Genomic DNA, 22,439 nt, shown 5'->3' on the forward strand with positions numbered 1-22,439 from the left:
GCTCGATGGGCAAGTTGTCTCCATTCTGACCAATGGGCAGCAAGATCCTCCCAGTCACTCCAAAGAGTCTCTCTGAAAACACAGCAACTCAGCATGCTTCCCACTGTCCGGTGCTCCCTGGAAAGATTTAGAAGAATGAGGGGGGAATCTCCTAGAAAATGTAGAACAGTAAACTTCCAAAAGGATTATAAACAGTTTACAGAGAGGGATTCGGAGAAGTGGACAAGTTGGTAAATGGAGCATAACTTGGGATAATGTGAAGTTGTTCATTTTGGAGGAGGTAATAAAAGAACAGAGGACTATTTAAATGGTGGAAACTGTAGAAAGCTGCAACACAAAAGAGACCAGGGGGTAACTGTGCAGGAAACACAGAAAGCTAGAACACAGTTACAACAGGTCATCAGGAAGGGGAATGGAATATTATTCCTGATTTCAGGGGATTTGCAGTATAAGAGTTTGGAGTATATACCTGAGAGCTACTTTATACAGTGCGAGTGAACCACATATGGAGTAATGAGAGAAGGTTTGGTCCCTTTATTTAAGGAAATACATCACTTCATCGGAAGCATTCAGAGAAGATTTACTGGGATGATCCCTGGTTTGCAGGGATTATCTTTTAAGAAAAGGCTGAAGAAGTTGGGACTTGACTCATTGGATTTGGGGGAGAATGAGAGGGGATCTTATTGAAACATATAGACTTATTAAGGGGTATGTCAGGGTAAATACTGAGAGGATGTGTCCCATCATGAGGGAACCTGGAACCAGATTCTGGATCAGTTCCAGAATCAAGGGTTCTGTTTTAGATTTGTCAACTTTAATGCAACACAGACATGGGTAAGGGGTTTCAGTAGCAATGGAGCTGGGGTGAGGTGAAGAAAAGCAACATTTTAGAGATTGGAATTCCTGGTGTTTGCAATTGTGTAGATGTCTGATCAGGAGGTCACCTTGGGGTCAGAATATGAGAGCAATATTGTGAAGTTCTGCCTCAGGCATTTCCCAGTGAGAGGGAGGGGCTCAGCAGTAAGGGAAAGGAATTTGTAACAGCAACTGAAGGCAATGGGTTTAACCATTGCAGTGTTTCATTGGAGGAAATTGCAGCCAATCGAGTTGTAGGCGTTTGGTAAGCAGTTTGATGAATGGGTAACAGTGGAGCAATGGAGAGGGATGATAGGGAGAGAGAGCTGGGCATTGTCAGTGTACATGTGAAACCAATACGATGTCACCTCCTGGCAGTGTGTAGGGGAGATACAGGAGGGAACAAAGATAGATCCTGGATGGACACCACATATGAGGAATTCAGAAAGGAAAGGGAGAGTGGAGATGGAGCAGGATTTTCCAACAACTGAGAGGTCAAATATTAGTTCTTTGCAGAATTGGAAAGAAGGACATAACCAGAAAAGACAGACAGAACAAGGAACAATATTTGTGAATTGGTGAGGGGGAGTGATGAGGAAGGGCCCGACTCCATAACTGCTATTTCTACATCAGTGACATCACCCAACTCCACCCTAGTCTCAGCTCATTTACTGAAATACTCATCCAGCCCTGTGTTATCTCCAGACTTCGTTATCCAAACACAGTCCTGGCCAGCCTCCCACATTCAACTTACATATAGGCTCAAGAGTATCTAAAACCCTATTGCCCATAGTGCTCACTTGTACCAAAACTTGTTGATCCATCAAAAGGCTCCTATTAACAAGCAACAATTTAAAATTCTCTCCCTTGATGTAATTCCTGGCTGTGAACATCCCTGTCTCCCTGCATCACACAACCTGAGAGATCTCGACAACTCATTTTCTTTCAGACTCCCAAAGATTCATTTACTCATTGCTTCACCGGTCTGGCTGTTTTGACACGGTCAAGGGAACACTGTCTGGAATTCGCACCCTGACCCTCTCAGACCTGCTTTCATCCTTTAAGGTATTCCTGAAAACCTGCTTATTTGGCAATACTTTTGATCACCTGACCCAATATCCCCATCAGAATGGGGATATGTCAGAAATTTTTAATTTCTGTGAAATTATAAAAATGATAAAAATACAAACTGTTGTTGATTTGCACACACATTGTCAACTCTTCACTGTCGCTGAGTGAATAATCTGCAACATCTCTTACCCAAATTAGTTGTGGGAGCACATTCACCACACGAGCTGCAGCTGGACAAGCAAGTCAAACATCACCCTCTCCACAGGCAATGGGACTCTGGCATTAATCACTGGTGTCTGTGGAGGGAGAAACACATAGTTGATATTTCAGGGAGTGCTAAATGCATTACAGGAAGTGAGAATGTTGCAGAATTTGATGGTCAGAAATGGAAGGAAAATGCACTCTTTTGTTGAAAAAAAGAAGAATTATTCACTGGCAAAGATACTGTGGAAAATTTAGTCCGTTGAGAGAGCAGCACATTGTCAGGGGTTGGGCAGCAGAGGAAAATTAACTAACAAAATGTCTTTGAAAGTAACAATAAAACACTAAACAAGCCAAACTGCCTGTGCCCAAAGACTTTAACTCCCCTTCCCGCTCCACCAAAGATATGCAGGTCCTGGGCCACCTCCACCGCCAAATCCCAGGCATCTGATGCCTGGATGAAGAACGCCTCATCATCTGTGTTCAGATCCTCCAACCACATGGGATCAATGTGGATTTCACCAGTTTCCTCATTTCCACTCCCCCCACCTTATCCCAGATCCAGCCTTCCAACTCGGCACTGCCCTTTTGACCTGTCCTACGTTTCCATCTTCCTTTCCACCAATCGGCTGCTGCCTGACCTGCTGTGCTTTTCCAGCATCACACTCTTTGACATTGAAAACATCCTGACTCTGACACTGTGTAAATCCTGCCCTATCACTCCCTGCCAAGGAAGGCTGCGCATGCGTCCCCCTACAGCTTGTCCCTCTCAAAGTTGGCGGCCACACACATGTCCCACGGATCACTGCCCCCAATAAAGATGGCGGTGATCACTCACACCTTTCACCATTTGAAGCATTTTGCCATTTGCCACAAACACAGGCCTGGGATTTTCTAATTTGTGTTTTCCGATGTGCACTAAATTCTGTAAAACGTCTCAGCCCGTTCCATTAAAATTTCCTTCCCTTCCTGGTCAATATGTCTTTCCTTATCCCAGATCCAGAAGCTTATCACGTGGGTGAGTGTAGCCACGCCCCTCATTCACTCAGACCAACCGGCACGACCTTGTCTTCCAGCCCTGTGCCCATCCTCTTATTGGTCCTGCACTGAGATCAATCACCAGAGGCCCTTTGTGGGCTGGAGCATGCTCAGTGCTTCCTGATTTTGCTGCTGTTCATCAGGAAAAAGAGAGAGTGTTCATTCCTGTTTCTCCTAATGTCAGACATTAACAACAACGAACTACATTGTATGGAGCCTTTCACACTGACAATTCTGCTAAAGTGCTTCACGAATGCTGGAAACATTGATTAAAGAGAACAACTTTAAGATACATCTTTGAGGAGGAGTACAGAGGGGGTTGGGAAGGATATTGAAGAGGTTTTTAGATCAGACAAACCGTCTAAAGAGCAACCCACCCAGACCCATTCCCCTACATCTAACACGACGGGCAATTTAGCGTGGCTAATTCACCTAACCTGTACATTTTTGGACTGTGGGAGGAAACCGGAGCACCCGGAGGAAACCCACGCAGACACTGGGAGAATGTGCAAACTCCACACAGACAGTTGCCTGAGGTGGGAATAGAACCCGGGTCTCTGGCACTGAGAGGCAGCAGTGCTAACCACTGTGCCACCGTGCCGCCCATCTGCAGCTGTCCTCTGCAGCTCCAATCATGGAGTGATGTCTGTGGGAAACAGCTTACAACGGAGACAGTTCGTGGCTAACCATAGTTTAACAACCCCATGTCCTCGCCCCCCTACCCCACACCCCAGGCCTTGTTCTCACAGCCTGCCATTACATACTACCAATGGTTAACCACTAACAGTCTCCAGTAACAGCTCGTCACCCTCCCCCAGCCAGATCATTATCGATTCCTTTATCCAGCCCTTCTTCTTGCTCTATCCCCACCTATCCTTTAATCCTTACATCCTCCCCTAAACCCTACCTGCTGCATATAAACCAACTTTTTTTCTCTCAGTATCAGTTCTGAGGAAGGGACACTGGGTCTGAAACTTTAACTGATTTCTCTTTACAGATGCTGCCAGACCTGCTGAGTTTTTCCAGAACCTCCTGGTTGTTGTTTCTGATTTACATCTTCCGCAGTTCTTTTGGTTTTAATTTCCCGGGAGTTTGTAATTCAGGTCCCACAGCCTCTGTCCCAGTCTCTGCTATCTCTCCCAACCCCACCCAGTGACACTGCACCTGCACAGCTCATGGACATGTGTCATCTTGCTGGCCACACACCTCATTCACTCCTATTGGCTGCAGGACCACACAGACTCTCCTCCCATTGGTCTGGAGCTGCCGTCAATTAGCCAGGCCCCATTGTGATGAGAGTGGAGGGCTCATCCCTCTCTCTGCCCTGGGATGAGCTTCATCATTCACAGTGAATGGGGCAGTATCACAGATACACACATCACAGGGCCTGGGGGCTATTCAGCCAATTGGGGCTGTCCTCTCTCCCTCTGGAGATGCTGCAAATCTGTCCCAATTCCCCTTCTATTTGCCCACAGCCCCCCAAATCTTTCCTTAAAAATTAAAATTCCAAGTCTCTTTCAGAATGCCTGCTGAATCTGTGTCGTTCAGACTGTTCCAGATGCTCAGAACTTACTGAGTAAAATAGTGTTCACATTTTCACTTTGTATTATTTGCCAATTACTTGAAAGTAGTTACTAAAAGTTGTGACAGTGTTAACAATTCCTCTCTCTCCACAAATTCAAGACCTTGGAACCAAATCTGCACCAGGTCAAAATCACTGCTTCACCTTCTCAGCTCCAAGGACAATTATCGGTGCTGCAGCTTGCTCTCCACAAAAGAGGAACGCATCTTAGTTTATTAACGTCATAGACATATACAGCACAGAAACAGAACTTCGGTCCAATTCGTCCATGCCAACTAGGAATCCTAAACTACTGGAGTCCCATTTGCCAGCTATTGGCCTGCATCCATCAAAACCCTTCCTGTTCACGTACCTAATCGGATGCCTTTTAAATGTTGTGATTTTATCAGCCTCCACTACTGCATCTGGCAGCTCATTCCATACACACACCACACTCAGCTTGAAAACGTTGCCCTTAGATTCCTTTTAAATCGTTGCCCTCTCAACCATGTGCTCTAGTTTTGGACCCACCTAACCTCAGGAAAAAGAACCCCGGCTGCTCACCTTATCCATGCCCCTCGTGATTTTATAAATCTCCATGAAGTCACCTCTCAGTCTTGGACTCTCCAGGGAAATTAACCCCAGCCTATTCAACCTCTCCCTGTAGCCCAAATCCTCCAATCCTGGCAGCATTTTTGTAAATCTTGCCCGAACCTTTTCACGTTTCACAACATCCTTCCCAGAACAGGGAAAATCAAACTGAAAACAGAATTCGAGAAGTGGCTTAATCAATGTCTTTTAAATGTTGTAATTGTACTAGCCTCCACCCCTTCCCTTGGCAGCTCACTCCAAACATGCACTGCCCTCAAACTGTCCAACTCTGGCAAAGTCCTTGCAAACATTTTCTGAAATGTTTCAAGTTTCACAACATCATTCCTGGAACAGGGAAATTGGAACTGAAAACGGAATTCCAGAAGAGCCTTAATCAATGTCTCGTACAGCCACAACATGACGGAGAGCATAACAAACGCTGCATTCACTCCCTTGCCTACCTGTGACTCTACTTTCAAGGAACTATGAACCTGCACTCCAAGGTCTCTTTGTTCAGCAACACTGCCCAGGACCTTACCAGTAAGTGTATTAAGTCCTGCCCTGATTTGCCTTTCCAAAATCCAACAGCTAACATTTATCTAAATTGAACTCTATCTGCCATTCCTTGCTCCACTGGCCCATCTGATCAAGATCCTGTTGTATTCTGAACTAACCTTCTTCGCTGTCCACTACACCTCCAATTTTGGTGTCTTGTGTAAAGCTACTAACCATATCTCAAATATTCACACCCAAGTCATTTATTTAAGGACCCAATAATCGATCCTTGTAGCACACTGCTGCTCACAGGCCTCCAGTCCACAAAGCAAACCTCCATCATCACCCTCTGTCTCCTACCATCAAGCCAGTTTTGAACCCAAGTGGCTTGTTCTCCCTGCATTCCATATTATGTACTGGATTAGTGGTGCTGGAAGAGCACAGCAGTTCAGGCAGCATCCAACGAGCAGCGAAATCGACGTTTTCGCTGCTCGTTGGATGCTGCCTGAACTGCTGTGCTCTTCCAGCACCACTAATCCAGTATTTGGTTTTCAGCATCTGCAGTCATTGTTTTTACCTTCCATATTATCTAACCCTGCTAACCAGTCTGCTTTGTGGAACCTTGCTGAATGTCCATATAAACAACGTTCACCGCCTGGCTTAATCAATTTTCTTTGTTACTTCAAAACACTCACTCAAGTTAGTGAGACACGATTGTGCACGTACAAAACCACATTGACAACAGTCAATGATTATTCCTTACTTTTCCAAATAGATGGATATCCTGTCCCTCAGAATCCCTTCCAACAACTTGCCTGCCACTGACTTCAGGCTCACTATTCTCTTGTTCCATGGCCTCTCCTTACCACCTTTTTAAAATAATGGCACCTCACCTGTCGCTATCAATGATACAAATACCTCAGGAGAGGCCCAACAATCAAATCCCTAGATTTCCAGAAAGTTCCGGGATACATCTGATCAGGTCCCAGGGCTTTATCTACCTTGATGTGATTCAAGACATCCAGTAACACCTCCAATGTAACACGGATACTTTTCAAGTTCTCTCTGTTTATTTCTCCAACCTCTCGAGATTCCATATCTTTCTCCAGTAAAAATGACGTGAAATATTCGCATATCTTTCCCACCCCCCCGGTGGTTCCATAGACAGCCTCGTTAATCTTTAAGGGGTCCTATTCTCTGGTCCAGTTCATCTTTTGTCTGTGATATATTTGTTTAATCTCTTTGGATTCTACTTAAACCATTCCCTGAAGCTATTTCATGTCAAACAGCATCAGCAGCAATCAACAGAGCTAAATGATCCCACAACCAATGGAACAGATCGGAGCTCTGCAGTTCAGCCACACCCAGTTGTGAACGGTGATGGACAATTAAACAACTCACTGGAGGAAGCATCACAGATATTCCCACCCTTACCGATGGAGGGGTCTCACACGCCCACGCACCAGATAAGATGACAGCATTTGCAGCAATCTGCAGCCAGAAGTGCAAAGTGGGATGATCCATCTTAGCCTTCTCCAGTGGTTTCTAACATCACAGATGTGAGTTTTAAGCCAGTATGATTCAGTGTGAATAACATCAAGAAATGGTTAAGTAGTGCAAAGGCTACGGGCCCTACCAATATTCTGCCAATAATACTGATGGTTTGAGCTCCAGAACTTGCCACCCACCGAGCCAAGTACCGCTCCAGCACTGGCATCTACCGACAATGTGGAACATTGCCCAGGGATGTTCAACACAAAAACACAGGGCAACCCAACCCAGGCAATTTCCATCTATCAGTCCACACTCGATCAGCAGTAAAGTGATGGAAGATGTCATCAACAGGGCTACCAAGCAGCAGCTGCTCAGCAACAGCCAGCTGAGTGACACTCATTTTAGGCACCACCAGGGCCACTCAGCTCCCGATTGTGTTACCGCCCTGATTCACAATCTGACAACCAGCTGAATCCCAGAGGCGAGGTGAGGGTGACAGCCCAGTCCCACTCCAAGACTACGATTTCTAGTTGTGTCTACCCTTGTCTCAGCTCACATACTTTCATCTACCTTGTGTTATTTCCAGACTTCAGTATCCAAACACACTCCTGGCCAGCTTCCCACATTCAATCTCCCTGTAATTTTAAGAAAAACTAAATCTCTGCTGCCCAAGTACTCCCTCGTACCAAAACTTGTTGATCCATCAAAAGGCTCCTATTCATAATCAACAACATAGAGCCACACAGATGTACAGCATGGAAACAGACCCTTCAATCCAACCCGTCCATGCCGACCAGATATTCCAACCCAATCTAGTCTCACCTGCCAGCATCCGGCCCACATCCCTCAATTTAAAATTCTGACCCTTGATTTAATTCCTGGTTGTGACCATCCCTAGCTCGCTGCATCACACATCCTTGAAGACCTCGACAACCCATTCTGTTCGAGACTCCCAATGATCTGTTAATTCATTACTTCACCTGTGTGGCTGCTTTTACAGTTGCCAAAGCAACATTTTCTGAAATTCACAGCCAAAACCTCACAGGTCTGCTTTCCTCCTTTAAGACATTCCTCAAAGCCTGCTTATTTGGCAATGCTTTTGGTCACCTGACCTAATATCATCCTTCTCTGGCCTCATGTCTAAAGTTCCCAATAATATTTTTGTGAAATTATAAGCAGGATAATAAAACTACAAACTGTTCTTGAGGTGGACATTAACTTCAAATCATCACTGTTGCTGTAATGAATACTCTGTAATGTCTCTTACCCAACCACATTGTGGGAGCACCTTCACCACTGCAGCTGTACAAGAAAGTCAAACATCACCCTCTCAACAAGCAACAGGGCTTTGGCATTAATCACTGGTTTCTGTGGAAGGAGAAACACAGTTGATGTTTCAGGGATTGCAAAACAGATTACAGGGAATGAAAATGGTGCAGAATGTGATCGTCAGAAATGGAAGGAAAATACACTTGCTTATTGGAAAAATGAATTCTTGACTGTCAAAGATTTTCCAGAAAAAAATTAATAAGCAGCACATGGTCAGGGGCTGGGCGGCAGAGAAAAATTAACTTACAAAAATGTCTGTAAAAGTAATTGTAAAATACTAAACAGACCAAAAATACACCCATTGTTCGGTACTGAGCAAGCTGGATATTGACAAAGTGGTCATAAGGGAGCCCAGAGATGAAGCAAAGCTGTATAAGCTGTTATGATCCCACAGTCATCGAGATGTATAGCACCGACACAGACCCTTCGGTTTAACTCATCCATGCCAACAAGGTATCCGAACCTAATCCATTCCCATTTGTCAGCACTTGGCCCATATCCCTGTAAACGCTTCCCAATCATATCATGTGTCCATTTAGATGCCTTCAACAAGTTTTAATTGTACTAGCCTCCACCACTTTCTCTGACAGCTCATTCCACTCACTGCATGAAAGAGTTGCCCTTCAGCCCCCTTTGAATTTTTGCCCCGTTCACCCTAAAGCAATGTCCTCTACTTTTGGAGACCACTACTCCAGGGAAAACATCTTGTTCATTTACCCTGTTCATGCTCCTCATGATTGTATAAACCTCCATAACATCACCGCTCAGCCAATGGCACTCCAGGGAAAACAGGCCCAGCCTTTTACGCCTCACCCTATAGCTCAAATCCTCCAACCCTAACAACATCCTTGTAAGTCTTTTTTGAAACCTTTCAAGTTTCACAGCACCCTTCTGATTGGAGGCAGGCCAGAACTGCACACACTATTCCAAAAGTGGCCGAACGAATGTCCTGTACAGCAACATGACCTCCCACATCCTATTCTCAATGCTCTAACCAATAAAGGAAAATATACTGAACACCTTCTTCATCATCCTATCTACCTGCAACTTGACTTGCAAGGACTATGATCCTGCAGTCCAAGGTCTCTTTGTTCCGCAAGCGTCTCCAGGGCCTTGCCATTCAGTGTATAAGTCCTGGGCTGAAAAACGTGTTGCTGGAAAAGCACAGCAGGTCAGGCAGCATCCAAAGATCAGGTTAATCGACGTTTCGGACATGAGCCCTTCTTCAGGAATCCTGAAGAAGGGTTCATGCCCGAAATGTCGATTCTCCTGATCTTTGGATGCTGCTTGACCTGCTGTGATTTTCCAGCAACACATTTTTCAGCTCTGATCTCCAGTATCTGCAGTCTTCACTTTCCCCTAGTGTATAAGTCCTGCCCTGACTTGCTTTTCCAAAACGCAGCACCACACATTTATCTAAATTAATCCGTATCTGATCAATATCTCAGTGTAACCTGAGGTAACCTTTTTCACTATGCACAATACCTCCAATTTTGAATGACATGCAAACTCAGTTACGACAGCAAGTCATTTAAATGAATGACGAAACAAATCCAGAAATAAACATCCATTACTCTGAGTGTGAATGTGTTCTGTGTAAATCCTGCCCAATGACTCTGTACCAGAGAAAGGCTGCACATGCGCCATGCTGCACCTTGCCCCCTACAAAGATGGCGGCCGCACACGTGTCCACTGAATCGTTGCCCCGAATAAAGATGGCGGCGCTCACTCAGGCCTGCAGCCGCGCTGAGGCAATTCCCCGTTTACTACAAACACGGGACTGGGTTGTTCAAATTTGTGTTTTCCGACGTGCACAACATGTTTGTAAAACCTCTCCGCTCATAGTAACACAGTTTTTCTCCCGTTTCCCTCTGTTTATTTATTTCTTTCCTTACCGTATCCTTTCGCTCCATAACTTCCCGATCATTCATTACAGCGACTCTCCTCCGCGCGCGAGGGTGATCACGTGGTTTAGTTTAGTTCTGCCTCTAGTTCACTTTGATTGGTTGGAGGACCACCCTCCCGCCAGGTGTCCCATAAAACATCACGAGGGATATCTTGGTAATTGATTACTCTACTGGTGACTTAATTTTCCTATTTTCAAGCAAACCATCTCTTTAATTGTGAGCATCAGAAAAGGCTTTGTTTTGCCAGCAAGAAATAAATATGTGATTAACCTTTGTTCGTTTCATGTATAAGAACACTGAGACTCCTCTGCACCGCACTTCTTTTTTTATCGATCGATTTTAACACTAGTGTGTCTTTTGATTCTTCCCAACAAAGTATATGACCTCGCATTCCCTACATGAAACTGCATCTGCCAAGAATACTCTAATTGTTGGAGGGAATCCTGAGGAACAGAATGTACATGTATTTGGAAAGGCAAGGACTGATTCGGGATTATTAACATGGCTTTGTGCGTGGGAAATCATGTCTCACAAACTTGATAATTTTTTTGAAGAAGTAACAAAGAAGATTGATGAGGGCAGAGCAGTAAATGTGATCCATACGGTCTTCAGTAAGGTGTTCAATAATGTTTCCCATGGGAGACTGATTGGCAAGGTTAGATCTCATGTAACAGCAGTGGACCTAACACCAACCCTTGTGTTACGGCGCCAGGACCTAAACACCAAGAAGAACATGTTCCATCAACTACAACACTGTTTTCTGTTGGCAAGCCAATTACTGATCAAAGCTGGAAACTCTCCCATAATTCCATTCTTCCGCATTTTGTATAAAAGCCTGTTGTGGGGAAACTTATCGAACACCTTGCTGAAACCCATATACACCACATCAACCGGGTTACTGTTATCTACCTGTTTGGTCACTTTGTCAAAAAAGTCAACGAGATTCGTTAGCCAAGGCCTAACCATCACAAAACTGTGCTGACTGTCCCTGATCAGATTATTCTTTGCGAGATGGTCATAAATCCTATCTATAATAACCTTTTCCAACACGTTACCAACAACTGCAGTGTATTCACTGGTCTGTAATTATCAGGGTTGTCTCTACGAAACCTTTTGCACAAGAGAACAACATATGCTATGCTCCATTCCACGGGCTCTATTCCTGTAGACAACGATGATTTGACGATCAATTCCAAAGGCTCATCAATGTCTTCCCTTGCTTCCCAGAAGGTTCCTAGGACAGATCCCATCCGGCCCAGGGGACTTGTCTGTTTTCACAATCTTCAGTATTTCTATTACCTAATCCTTGTGAACCTCAATCTCTACTACACTAGACGCAAGTATCTCTGTATCTTCCTCGCCAACGTTTTCATTTCTATATCGAACACTGTCGAAAAATATTAATTTAGTGCTTCCCCTATCTCCTCTGACTCCACACAAAACTTCCCACTATTATCCTTGATTTTCCCAAATTTAACTCTCGTCATTCTTAGAGATAATGCTTTAAATACAGAACATTTCTGATGAAGAACTCGAATTTCCCAAGTCTAATCAAATTACCGGTCTGGTTTGCAAGATAAGCGTTCTGAACATCGAGTAGAAATTGTTCCAGCGGGAAAGCATTCTCAACGTACATCAGCAGGACACGAAGCGACGTGGGGAAACCCCAAAGAACTTCTCATCATTCAGCTTAACCACGCGGCCATGACGACAGACAAAGCTGGAATGTTGAGCAGTGACCAAATGAGCCGATATCTCATTGAAAGCTGCCGCTGACTTGATGAGTTAAATGCTTCCATCTCCTTTCATACCTTTGCTGTCATTTGTAAGGTGCGAGACACCAATGTAAAAGAAGAAAAGCACCATGTTTGGAAAAGATATTTGCAGCAAAACTGAGTCAAAATTATTTATTGAAAGGAAAATCACACTTGGCAATTTGCCAGACCTCTTTGCGAACATGACCAGCAGAGGTAATCAAGGGAGCTATTGATCTGAGTATTCTTGGACATGAAACAAACAAAGGTTAGTGACATATTCATTTCTTTTTTTAGCGAACGAAATGGTCTTTCCTGATGGTTACAATGAAAGAGATGGTTCCCAATAAAAGACAGAGATTAAGTCGCTTGTAGGTATACTTCAATGTGATACGATTCACTTTCAGCCCCTAATTACCCCAGAGATGGAGGGGGTGAGTTACTTTTCTTCACTCTTCTACTCGACAGCATGGAGGTACAGACATGAAACCGCTAGAGATGGAGTTCTTGAATTGGGAACCAGCAGCACTGAAGGAACTCGGCAAAAGTGAGGACTGCAGATGCTGGAAATCTGATTTTATATCAGAAAACGCTGGAAAAGCACAGCAGCATTCGAGGAGCAGGAAAGTCGATGTTTCTGTTGCCCGTCTTTCTGCGTTCAGCAAACATTTTTCGTTTTTGGCTCAGATTTCCAGCAATTGCAGCTATTTGTATTATGTTAACATTCATCATGTTTTGGACAAAACCAATGACCTGCTAGCATCGGAAAATCGGCAGAAGTACTGGGACACCGACATGTTAGCTGAACAATACCAGTATTCCATGAGCCGGAATACGATCCGGGCCACGAGGCTGTGAGTATCTAATCCTCACAAGTAAATGGCAAGACAAGGCGATAGATACTATCGTATTTGGTGTAAATAAAACACCCTTTATGAACATTTTCCTTGCAGATTATTTTCAACTTGTCTTCGTAGATTTACAAAGTGGGAAAAAGCCATTCCACCTGTGTGAATCGCGGCTAATCAGAGAGGCAATCATTCCAGTCGCAGTTTCCAACTTTGGCGCAAAGTCTCGTGTGTTCTAATGTTCCCATTGCAAATGTCAATGACTTTATCCTGTGTTCTTAAATGGCACAATAATGGGGCAGATGTGTGACCAGTGCACAGCGACTTGTAACTCTTTTGAGGAACTTATGCTCATTTTCACCCACAAAGGGAGACACACAAAGGGGAGCGTCAACGTGGGGCACGGTTAAAGTCAGACATTCCCCTCGACAGGTACATACTTATCCAGGACACACAGGAGCTTTTCCTTGAATAAGCTCCACATTTTTAATGTGCTCACCCCCTACAGTTTCCTACCACACTCTACGAAAACTGACCCATCTAAAGTACTCGTACTGTCGTGATCTCAGTCAATATTTGGATATTGTCTTGAGTGTTCCAGAGTTTTTCATTATCCCACAGTCCAGATGAAGTTTGTATTCCTCGCGTACGGGAGCGAGAATTCTTTCAATGTCTCAGATCAGTTCCTGTGCCGAGAAGATCAGAGTCAATGTCCCTTCCTCTACTCGGACTGACAATTTACAATTCTTCAATCTCCTATGATTCCATTTCCCAAGGGTTTCTCAAGATTTCCGAAGCTGGAGCCTAAATTATATGGTTTGCTTCATAAACATTTTTCCAACTGACAACTGACAATATTTTCACAGGAACTCTTCACAATCCTCTGGCTTGCACCATGCCCAGGGATGAGAAGTCCCGTTTGGTGGAGAGAGTTCCGAGGCTGGTGAGTTTCACTTTGGAACAAAGATGGTTAAGTGGCAATTTCCTGTGGTCATTTGTAAATGATGGGAGAGGGAGCGGTGGGGAAGGAGCACTCTGACGAGCAGGAGGAAGTGTTGCCAATGACCAGAGTCAGAGAACAGAGGACAAGGGATGAAAGGAATCTAATGAAAAGCAGCACTTCTGCTCAGGGGGTTCAATAACAACTGCAGAAACCCGATGTGTCGAGCAGTGTATCTGGAAAGAGAAACAGAGATCATGTTTTAAATGTGGAGCATTTCTGATGAAGAACTCGAGTTTCTCAAGTCTAATCAAATTACAGGCCTTGTTTGCAAAACAGGCCTTCTAAACTTTGAATAGGTCCAGCAGGAAAGCGTTCATAACGTAGTCAGCAGGATTCGAACCTACGTGGGGAAACCCCAATGGATTTCTAATCCATCGCCTTAACCACTCGGCCATGACTACAGACAGCACCGCCCCCTGAGCATTGACCAAATCAGCCGTGATCTCATTGAAAGCTGCCGCTGACTTGAGTTGCATGTTTCCATCTCCATTCATACCTTTGCTGTCATTTGTAAGGTGCGAGACACCAATGTAAAAGAAGAAAAGCACAAAGTTAGGACAAGATATTTGCAGCAAAATTGATTCAACATTATTTATTGAAAGGAAAATCACACTTGGCAATTTGCTAGACCTCTTTGCGAACATGACCAGCAGAGGTAATCAAGGGAGCTATTGATCTGAGTATTCTTGGCCATGAAACAAACAAAGGTTAGTGACATATTCATTTCTCTTTTTAGCGAACGAAATGGTCTTTCCTGATGGTTACAATGAAATAGATGGTTCCCAATAAAAGACAGAGATTAAGTCGCTTGTAGATACACTTCAATGTGATACGATTCACTTTCAGCCCCTAATTACCCCAGAGATGGAGGGGGTGAGTTACTTTTCTTCACTCTTCAACTCGACAGCATGGAGGTACAGACATGAAACCGCTAGAGATGGAGTTCTTGAATTGGGAACCAGCGACACTGAAGGAACTAGGCAAAAGTGAGGACTGCAGATGCTGGAAAGCTGATTTTAGATCAGAAAATTTTGGAAAAGCACAGCAGCATCCGAGGAGCAGGAAAGTCGATGTTTCTGTTGCCAGTCTTTCTGCGTTCCGCAAACAATTTTCGTTTTTGGCTCAGATTTCCAGCAACTGCAGCTATTCGTATTATGTTAACATTCATCATGTTTTGGACAAAACCAATGACCTGCTAGCATCGGAAAATCGGCAGAAGTACTGGTACACCGACATGTTAGCTGAACAATCCCAGCATTCCATGAGCCGGAATACGATCCGGGCCACGGTTCTGAGAGTATCGAATCCTCACAAGTAAATAACAAGACAAGGCGATAGATACTGTCGTATTTGGTGTAAATAAAACACCCTTTATGAACATTTTCAACTTGTCTTCGTAGATTTACAAAGTGGGAAAAGGCCATTCCACCTGTGTGCATCGCGGCTAATCAGAGAGCCAATCATTCCAGTCGCAGTTTCCAACTTTGGCCCAAAGTCTCGTGTGTTCTAATGTTCCCAGTGCAAATGTCAATGACTTTATCCTGTGTTCTTAAATGGCACAATAATGGGGCAGATGTGTGACCTTTGCACAGCGACTTGTAACTCTTTTGAGGAACTTATGCTCATTTTCACCCACAAAGGGAGACACACAGAAAGATACCCCCAAAGCGACAGAGGTCTCTGTTGTGGTGAGCTGGAATTTGAAATGGATAATAGGACAAATGCAAGTTTCAAATGTGGAAGCACAGAAGCGACGTCCCGGCAGGACATCACAGGGGAACGTCAACGTGGGGCACGGTTAAAGTCAGACACTCCCCTCGAGCCAGGTAGGACTCGAACCTACAATCTTCTGATCCGAAGTCAGACGCGTTATCCATTACGCCACTGGCCCAACTGACACGCTCAGCGCTGGCAGAATGTCAATATGTAATGCCATTGACTTTCACGGAATCAGAATTAAAAAGGTGAACAAGCAGCGAAGAAAATCACCAACACTGCTTCACTTCGAAGTTTCCAATTTGTGAAGCAGTGACTTTCACAGGCAAAGGAGAAACATTTGTCCTCAGTTGCCTGCTTCGGGGTCGCCTCCTTCTCTGCTGGAAGTTTCCATCGTTTTATTCGCAGTCCCGACGCGATTTCATGATCCACTCCAGTGAAAACGTGTCATGGTGTCGTCTAAGCAAGACCCTGCCGAAACTCTGCGAGAGACATCTGGTCATTTCGAGCTCAGGATGTGGAATTAGACGAGCTGCGTGACACCTTTTATTGGCGCCGCCACTTCACTGCAAATTAGCGGCTCAAAACGAGCCGTTGTTAGCATCAGCTTGATTTGTACCTTCCTGTCGTGCATTTGCTGAACAACATCAGATAGATCCCGTCCGGCCCAGCTGACTTATCTATTTTCACACTCTGCAGCATTTCTAATATCTCTTCCATGTGAACCTCAATCTCTTCTAGTCTAGACGCAAGTATCTCTCTATCTTCCTCGCCAACATTTTCATTATCTATAGCGAACTCTGTCGAAAAATATTTATTTAGTGCTTCCTCTATCTCCACTGACTCCACATACGACTTCCCACTATTATCCTTGATTGTCCCAAATTTAACTCTCGTCATTCTTTTAGTGCTCACATACCTATGGAAAGCCTTAGGGTTAACCCTGATCCTATCTGCCAACAACTTCGCATGTCTCCTCCTGGTTCTTCTCAGCTCTCTTTTTAGGTCTTTCCTGATATCGTTGGAACCCTCGAGCGCTCGAACTGAGTTTTCACGTTTTCTCCTAACATAAGACTTCTTGTTCTTCTTGACCAGGGTTTCCACTTCCTTAGTAAAGTACGGCTCACGCGTTCTATATCTTACTCCCTCCCTGACAGGTACATACTTATCTAGGACACACAGGAGCTTTTCCTTGAATAACCTTCACATTTTTAATGTGCTCACCCCCTACAGTTTCCTACCCCACTCTACGATTCCTAAAGCTTACCTCATTGCATCGTGATTTCCCTTCCACCAGCTGAAACTCTTGCTCCGTTGAGTACACCTATCCCTTTCCATCACGAAAGTAAACCTGAGAGAATTGTGATCGCTGTCTCCACAGTGCTCACCTACTTCCAAATCTAAAACCTGGCCAGGCTCCTTACCCAGTACTAAATCGAAAGTGGCTTCTTCCCTTGAAGGCATGTCTACATACTGTGTCAGGAAGCCCTCCCGCACACAGTGGACAAAAACTGACCCATCTATAGTACTCGTACTGTAGTGATCTCAGTCAATATTTGGATATTGTCTTGAGTGTTCCAGAGTTTTTCATTATCCCACAGTCCAGATGAAGTTTGTATTCCTCGCGTACGGGAGCGAGAATACTTTCAATGTCTCAGATCAGTTCCTGTGCCGAGAAGATCAGAGTCAATGTCCCTTCCTCTACTCGGACTGACAATTTACACTTCTTCAATCTCCTATGATTCCATTTCCCAAAGGGTTTCTCAAGATTTCCAAAGCTGGAGCCTAAATTATATGGTTTGCTTCCTAATCATTTTTCCAACTGCCAACTGACAATATTTTTACAGTAACTCTTCACAATCCTCTGGCTTGCACCATGTCCAGGGATGAGAAGTCCCGTTTGGTGGAGAGAGTTCCTAGGCTGGTGAGTTTCACTTTGGAACAAAGATGATTAAGTGGCAATTTCCTGCGGTCGTTTGTAATGATGGGAGAGGGAGCGGTGGGGAATGAGCACTCTGACGAGCAGGAGGAAGTGTTGCCAATGACCAGAGTCAGAGAACAGAGGACAAGGGATGAAAGGAATCTAATGAAAAGCAGCACTTCTGCTCAGGGCGTTCAATAACAACTGCAGAAACCCGATGTGTCGAGCAGTGTATCTGGAAAGAGAAACAGAGATCATGTTTTAAATGTGGAGCATTTCTGATGAAGAACTCGAGTTTCTCAAGTCTAATCAAATTACAGGCCTGGTTTGCAAAACAGGCGTACTGAACTTTGAATAGTTCCAGCAGGAAAGCGTTCATAACGTAGTCAGCAGGATTCGTACCTACGTGTGGAAACCCCAATGGATTTCTAATCCATCGCCTTAACCACTCGGCCATGACTACAGACAGCACCGCCCCCTGAGCATTGACCAAATCAGCCGTGATCTCATTGAAAGCTGCCGCTGACTTGAGTTACATGTTTCCATCTCCATTCATACCTTTGCTGTCATTTGTAAGGTGCGAGACACCAATGTAAAAGAAGAAAAGCACAAAGTTAGGACAAGATATTTGCAGCAAAATTGGTTCAACATTATTTATTGAAAGGAAAATCACACTTGGCAATTTGCTAGACCTCTTTGCGAACATGACCAGCAGAGGTAATCAAGGGAGCTATTGATCTGAGTATTCTTGGCCATGAAACAAACAAAGGTTAGTGACATATTCATTTCTCTTTTTAGCGAACGAAATGGTCTTTCCTGATGGTTACAATGAAAGAGATGGTTCCCAATAAAAGACAGCGATTAAGTCGCTTGTAGATACACTTCAATGTGATACGATTCACTTTCAGCCCCTAATTACCCCAGAGATGGAGGGGGTGAGTTACTTTTCTTCACTCTTCAACTCGACAGCATGGAGGTACAGACATGAAACCGCTAGAGATGGAGTTCTTGAATTGGGAACCAGCGACACTGAAGGAACTAGGCAAAAGTGAGGACTGCAGATGCTGGAAACCTGATTTTAGATCAGAAAATTTTGGAAAAGCACAGCAGCATCCGAGGAGCAGGAAAGTCGATGTTTCTGTTGCCAGTCTTTCTGCGTTCCGCAAACAATTTTCGTTTTTGGCTCAGATTTCCAGCAACTGCAGCTATTCGTATTATGTTAACATTCATCATGTTTTGGACAAAACCAATGACCTGCTAGCATCGGAAAATCGGCAGAAGTACTGGGACACCGACATGTTAGCTGAACAATCCCAGCATTCCATGAGCCGGAATACGATCCGGGCCACGGATCTGAGAGTATCGAATCCTCACAAGTAAATAACAAGACAAGGCGATAGATACTGTCGTATTTGGTGTAAATAAAACACCCTTTATGAACATTTTCCTTGCAGATTATTTTCAACTTGTCTTCGTAGATTTACAAAGTGGGAAAAGGCCATTCCGCCTGTGTGCATCGCGGCTCATCAGAGAGCCATCCATTCCAGTCGCAGTTTCCAACTTTGGCCCAAAGTCTCGTGTGTTCTAATGTTCCCAGGGCAAATGTCAATGACTTTATCCTGTGTTCTTAAATGGCACAATAATGGGGTAAATGTATGACACTTGCACAACGACTTGGAACTCTTTTGAGGAACTCATGCTCATTTTCACCCACAAAGGGAGACACACAGAAAGATACCCCCAAAGCGACAGAGGTCTCGTTGTGGTGAGCTGGAATTTGAAATGGATAATAGGACAAATGCAAGTTCCAAATGTGGAAGTACAGATGCAAAGGCCCAGCAGGACTTCACAGGGGAGCGTCAACGTGGATCACGATTAAAGTCAGACATGCCCCTTCGAGCCAGGTAGGACTCGAACCTGCAATCTTCGGATCCGAATTTCGACGCGTTATCCATTACGGCACTGGCCCAAGAGACACGCTCGCATGAAACAAACAAAGTTTAATTTCATATTCATTTCTTTTTCTGGCGAAGGAACCGATCTTTCCAGATGCTCACAATGACAGAGATTTTTCCCAATTAAAGAGGAAAATAAGTCCCATCTCACGCTGACACCATCGTAAGCGCTGCTGTTTCACAATGCCACAGAGTCAGGGTCAATTTCCGCCTCAAGGAACTTAATGTGTGGAGTTTGCACGTTGTCCCCGTGGTTGCGTGCGCTTGCTCTGGTTTTGTCCCACGGTCCAAAAATGTACCGGTTAGTTGAAATCGCCGTGCTAAATTGACGGGGTTAAAGGAGAGGAATGCATTTGGTCTCGGGCGGGTCGGTGTGGAGTTGCTGGGCCGAAGGGCCTGTTTGCACATTGTAAGTATTCTAATCTACAGTAATCAATGACCAAGGTACAGCGCACGTTGTTCGATGGGCAAATATGACTTTTTGATTGTTTTTCTTCAAAGTTTCTTCCAATTCAAACAGGAGAGGAAGAAGGGAAATGAATGTCTCCCATAATTCTTGCCTTCTTTTATCATTCACAGGCGGTTTTTTTTCCTCTACTTTTTTTTAACACTGTGTTTACTGTTAGTGTTCTTGTCAGCCACACCGGCTGGTTTACTCTTTCCTCAATGTTCCTACATCTCTACCCAAACACACTTTCCATCCTTATCTCCTGAATCAAAGTAATCTCTAACCATTGCATAATTTCCACGGAAACTGGGCTTTTCACACGCCTGTGTATGTCATTTTCCAATATTAATTGATCGTTTACTGTATTGCAATTGCGAACGAGAAGAGGAAAACAAAATAGAGGCCGGTGATCCTGGGTTTCAAACACACGTAATTGCAGCTAAAACGAAGGTTACTGCACACAATGCGATCACGGAAGCATGCACCAAACCGTCAGGAAGCACACAATAAGTGCAATGCTGGATGTCATTTCCGGAACAGGACGAGAAACACAACAGAAATACGTCTCTTGGGTACTATTTTGGATGTATTTCTCAATAAACTATCGTGTGTTACATATGTTCCATCGGGAGGTACCTCACACAAGGAAGTAACCAGTGCTGCAGACGGTCATATAATCCGAGATCCAAGTCCTGGAGTCAGAGACACTCAGATCCCTGTGTGTCCCTGCAAGGAACAGCTGTGCATGGGGTTTACAGGGTAACTGAACTGCATGAATGCGGCTCGATAGTCGTCTGTCTGCTTCTCCTCTATAGTTTTCTGTGCAGTCCCTGCGTGCAATCTTGTCAACTACGTTTGTCCGGCACAAGATGGGCATTGGTCACTTGTCTCTGAGAGAGGCTGTTGGTTTATGTGTTGTCATAATTCCGAGTGTAAGGAGGAATCTGGCTGTCAGTTCCTAGAAACTTACTTTAATAAATGGAAGCGTGCGTTTTAACTTGCCGTGTGGCATATACTCATTGCAAAGTTTGTGCACTGCGAATCACGTTGTGGGACTATCCAATTTTGGCAAAGAATTTGTGTGGCATTCACGAGTTTCCACGACCAGCTATCCCTAGTAGCAATACGGACAAATGGCAAGAACTACAAATTCGATTAGAGCAGCACAAGGTTAATCTGACAGGGCAAACAGAAGGCAGCCAGAAGATTTCTGGGTGTAGGGCAATCACCCAAGGTACCTTTTCATATGAAAGTCTGTGCATCAGTAGAATCTGGGACCAAAGTAGTCTATGTTGGTTATTCATATTCCAGACAACTTGCGTTGTTCCCTGTTTACTCTGAAAGTGAATAGACATAGTTATTTCACCGTTATTTCGAAAGAAGATCCTGCATTGAATCTGTTCGCCGTTTTTTGATGTTGTGGCGAAAAGGTGGGCAATCGCGATGTGAACCGTTGCTATGCTTTCATTTCCTTCATTACTGTCCAGGTGAGGGAGAAAGGTGATTGGCTCTCTCGATCAGATGGGGGCACCGGCGCATTAATGGCCGAATTTAATCACGGATATACTTGGAAATGTTCACTTTTAATGGTTCGTTGTTGTGTTTTGTTTTATGATACTTGAGCACTTTCTGGGACTTGGCAATACACTAAATCTCCAGTAGGTTTGGAATTGCCTCGCTGTTATTTGTGCGAGCAGTTCATGTCAGAGACGACTCACAGTGCCTCACAGACAGCACTTCAGCTTCGGTGTGTCTGATCATGGTACTGCCTTTTCAGTTTTGATTCTGTTCCCCGATAAGAGCTGTCAGTTTTTGGATTCGCTGGAGAGCAAAGTGGATAATGCGATATGTGAGGTATTTTTCTTCAGCCAAAATCTTTGATGGTGAACTTGGGAAAGTGTCAAGAAGAATGGTCATTGGCAGGAAATATCCGGAAAACCATCATCTCTGGATCGGTTAGGCTCATCCACCCTCCAAACAAAATAGCCAAGCTCGCTGACTGAGTAACAAACATCATGCGGTTTTTTGCAAATGGTGTATTCAAACCGGTGCCGGTGGCTGGAGCATCTCAGACTTGTCGAGCATGGAAACAAATCCCGCAATCCAACTTGCCCTTGCTGAATAGATAACCGAAATTAATCCATACATTTCTGCCAATATTTGTGCCTTTTCTCTCCGAGGTCTTCCTGTCTATTCAGATGCCTTTGAAAAGTTGTGAGTGCACCAGACTCTGCCACTAAATGTGGCGATTC

The 22,439-nt window shown here is 44.3% G+C and overlaps 3 non-coding genes across 3 annotated transcripts; all 3 read right to left on the bottom strand.

Annotated features, from left to right (window-relative positions):
- Positions 1-14,466: 14,466 nt before the first annotated feature.
- On the bottom strand, positions 14,467-14,548 carry trnas-aga (transfer RNA serine (anticodon AGA)). The gene has a single exon. It is a non-coding gene; the product is annotated as a tRNA-Ser (tRNA).
- Positions 14,549-15,965: 1,417 nt separating this feature from the next.
- Positions 15,966-16,038, bottom strand: trnar-ucg (transfer RNA arginine (anticodon UCG)). Its single transcript has one exon. It is a non-coding gene; the product is annotated as a tRNA-Arg (tRNA).
- A 2,127-nt stretch (positions 16,039-18,165) lies between these two features.
- On the bottom strand, positions 18,166-18,247 carry trnas-aga (transfer RNA serine (anticodon AGA)). Its single transcript has one exon. It is a non-coding gene; the product is annotated as a tRNA-Ser (tRNA).
- Between the last annotated feature and the right edge of the window lie 4,192 nt (positions 18,248-22,439).

The sequence above is a fragment of the Chiloscyllium punctatum genome, chromosome 29 (genome assembly GCF_047496795.1).
Source record: "Chiloscyllium punctatum isolate Juve2018m chromosome 29, sChiPun1.3, whole genome shotgun sequence".
Classification (NCBI taxonomy): Eukaryota; Metazoa; Chordata; class Chondrichthyes; order Orectolobiformes; family Hemiscylliidae; genus Chiloscyllium; species Chiloscyllium punctatum.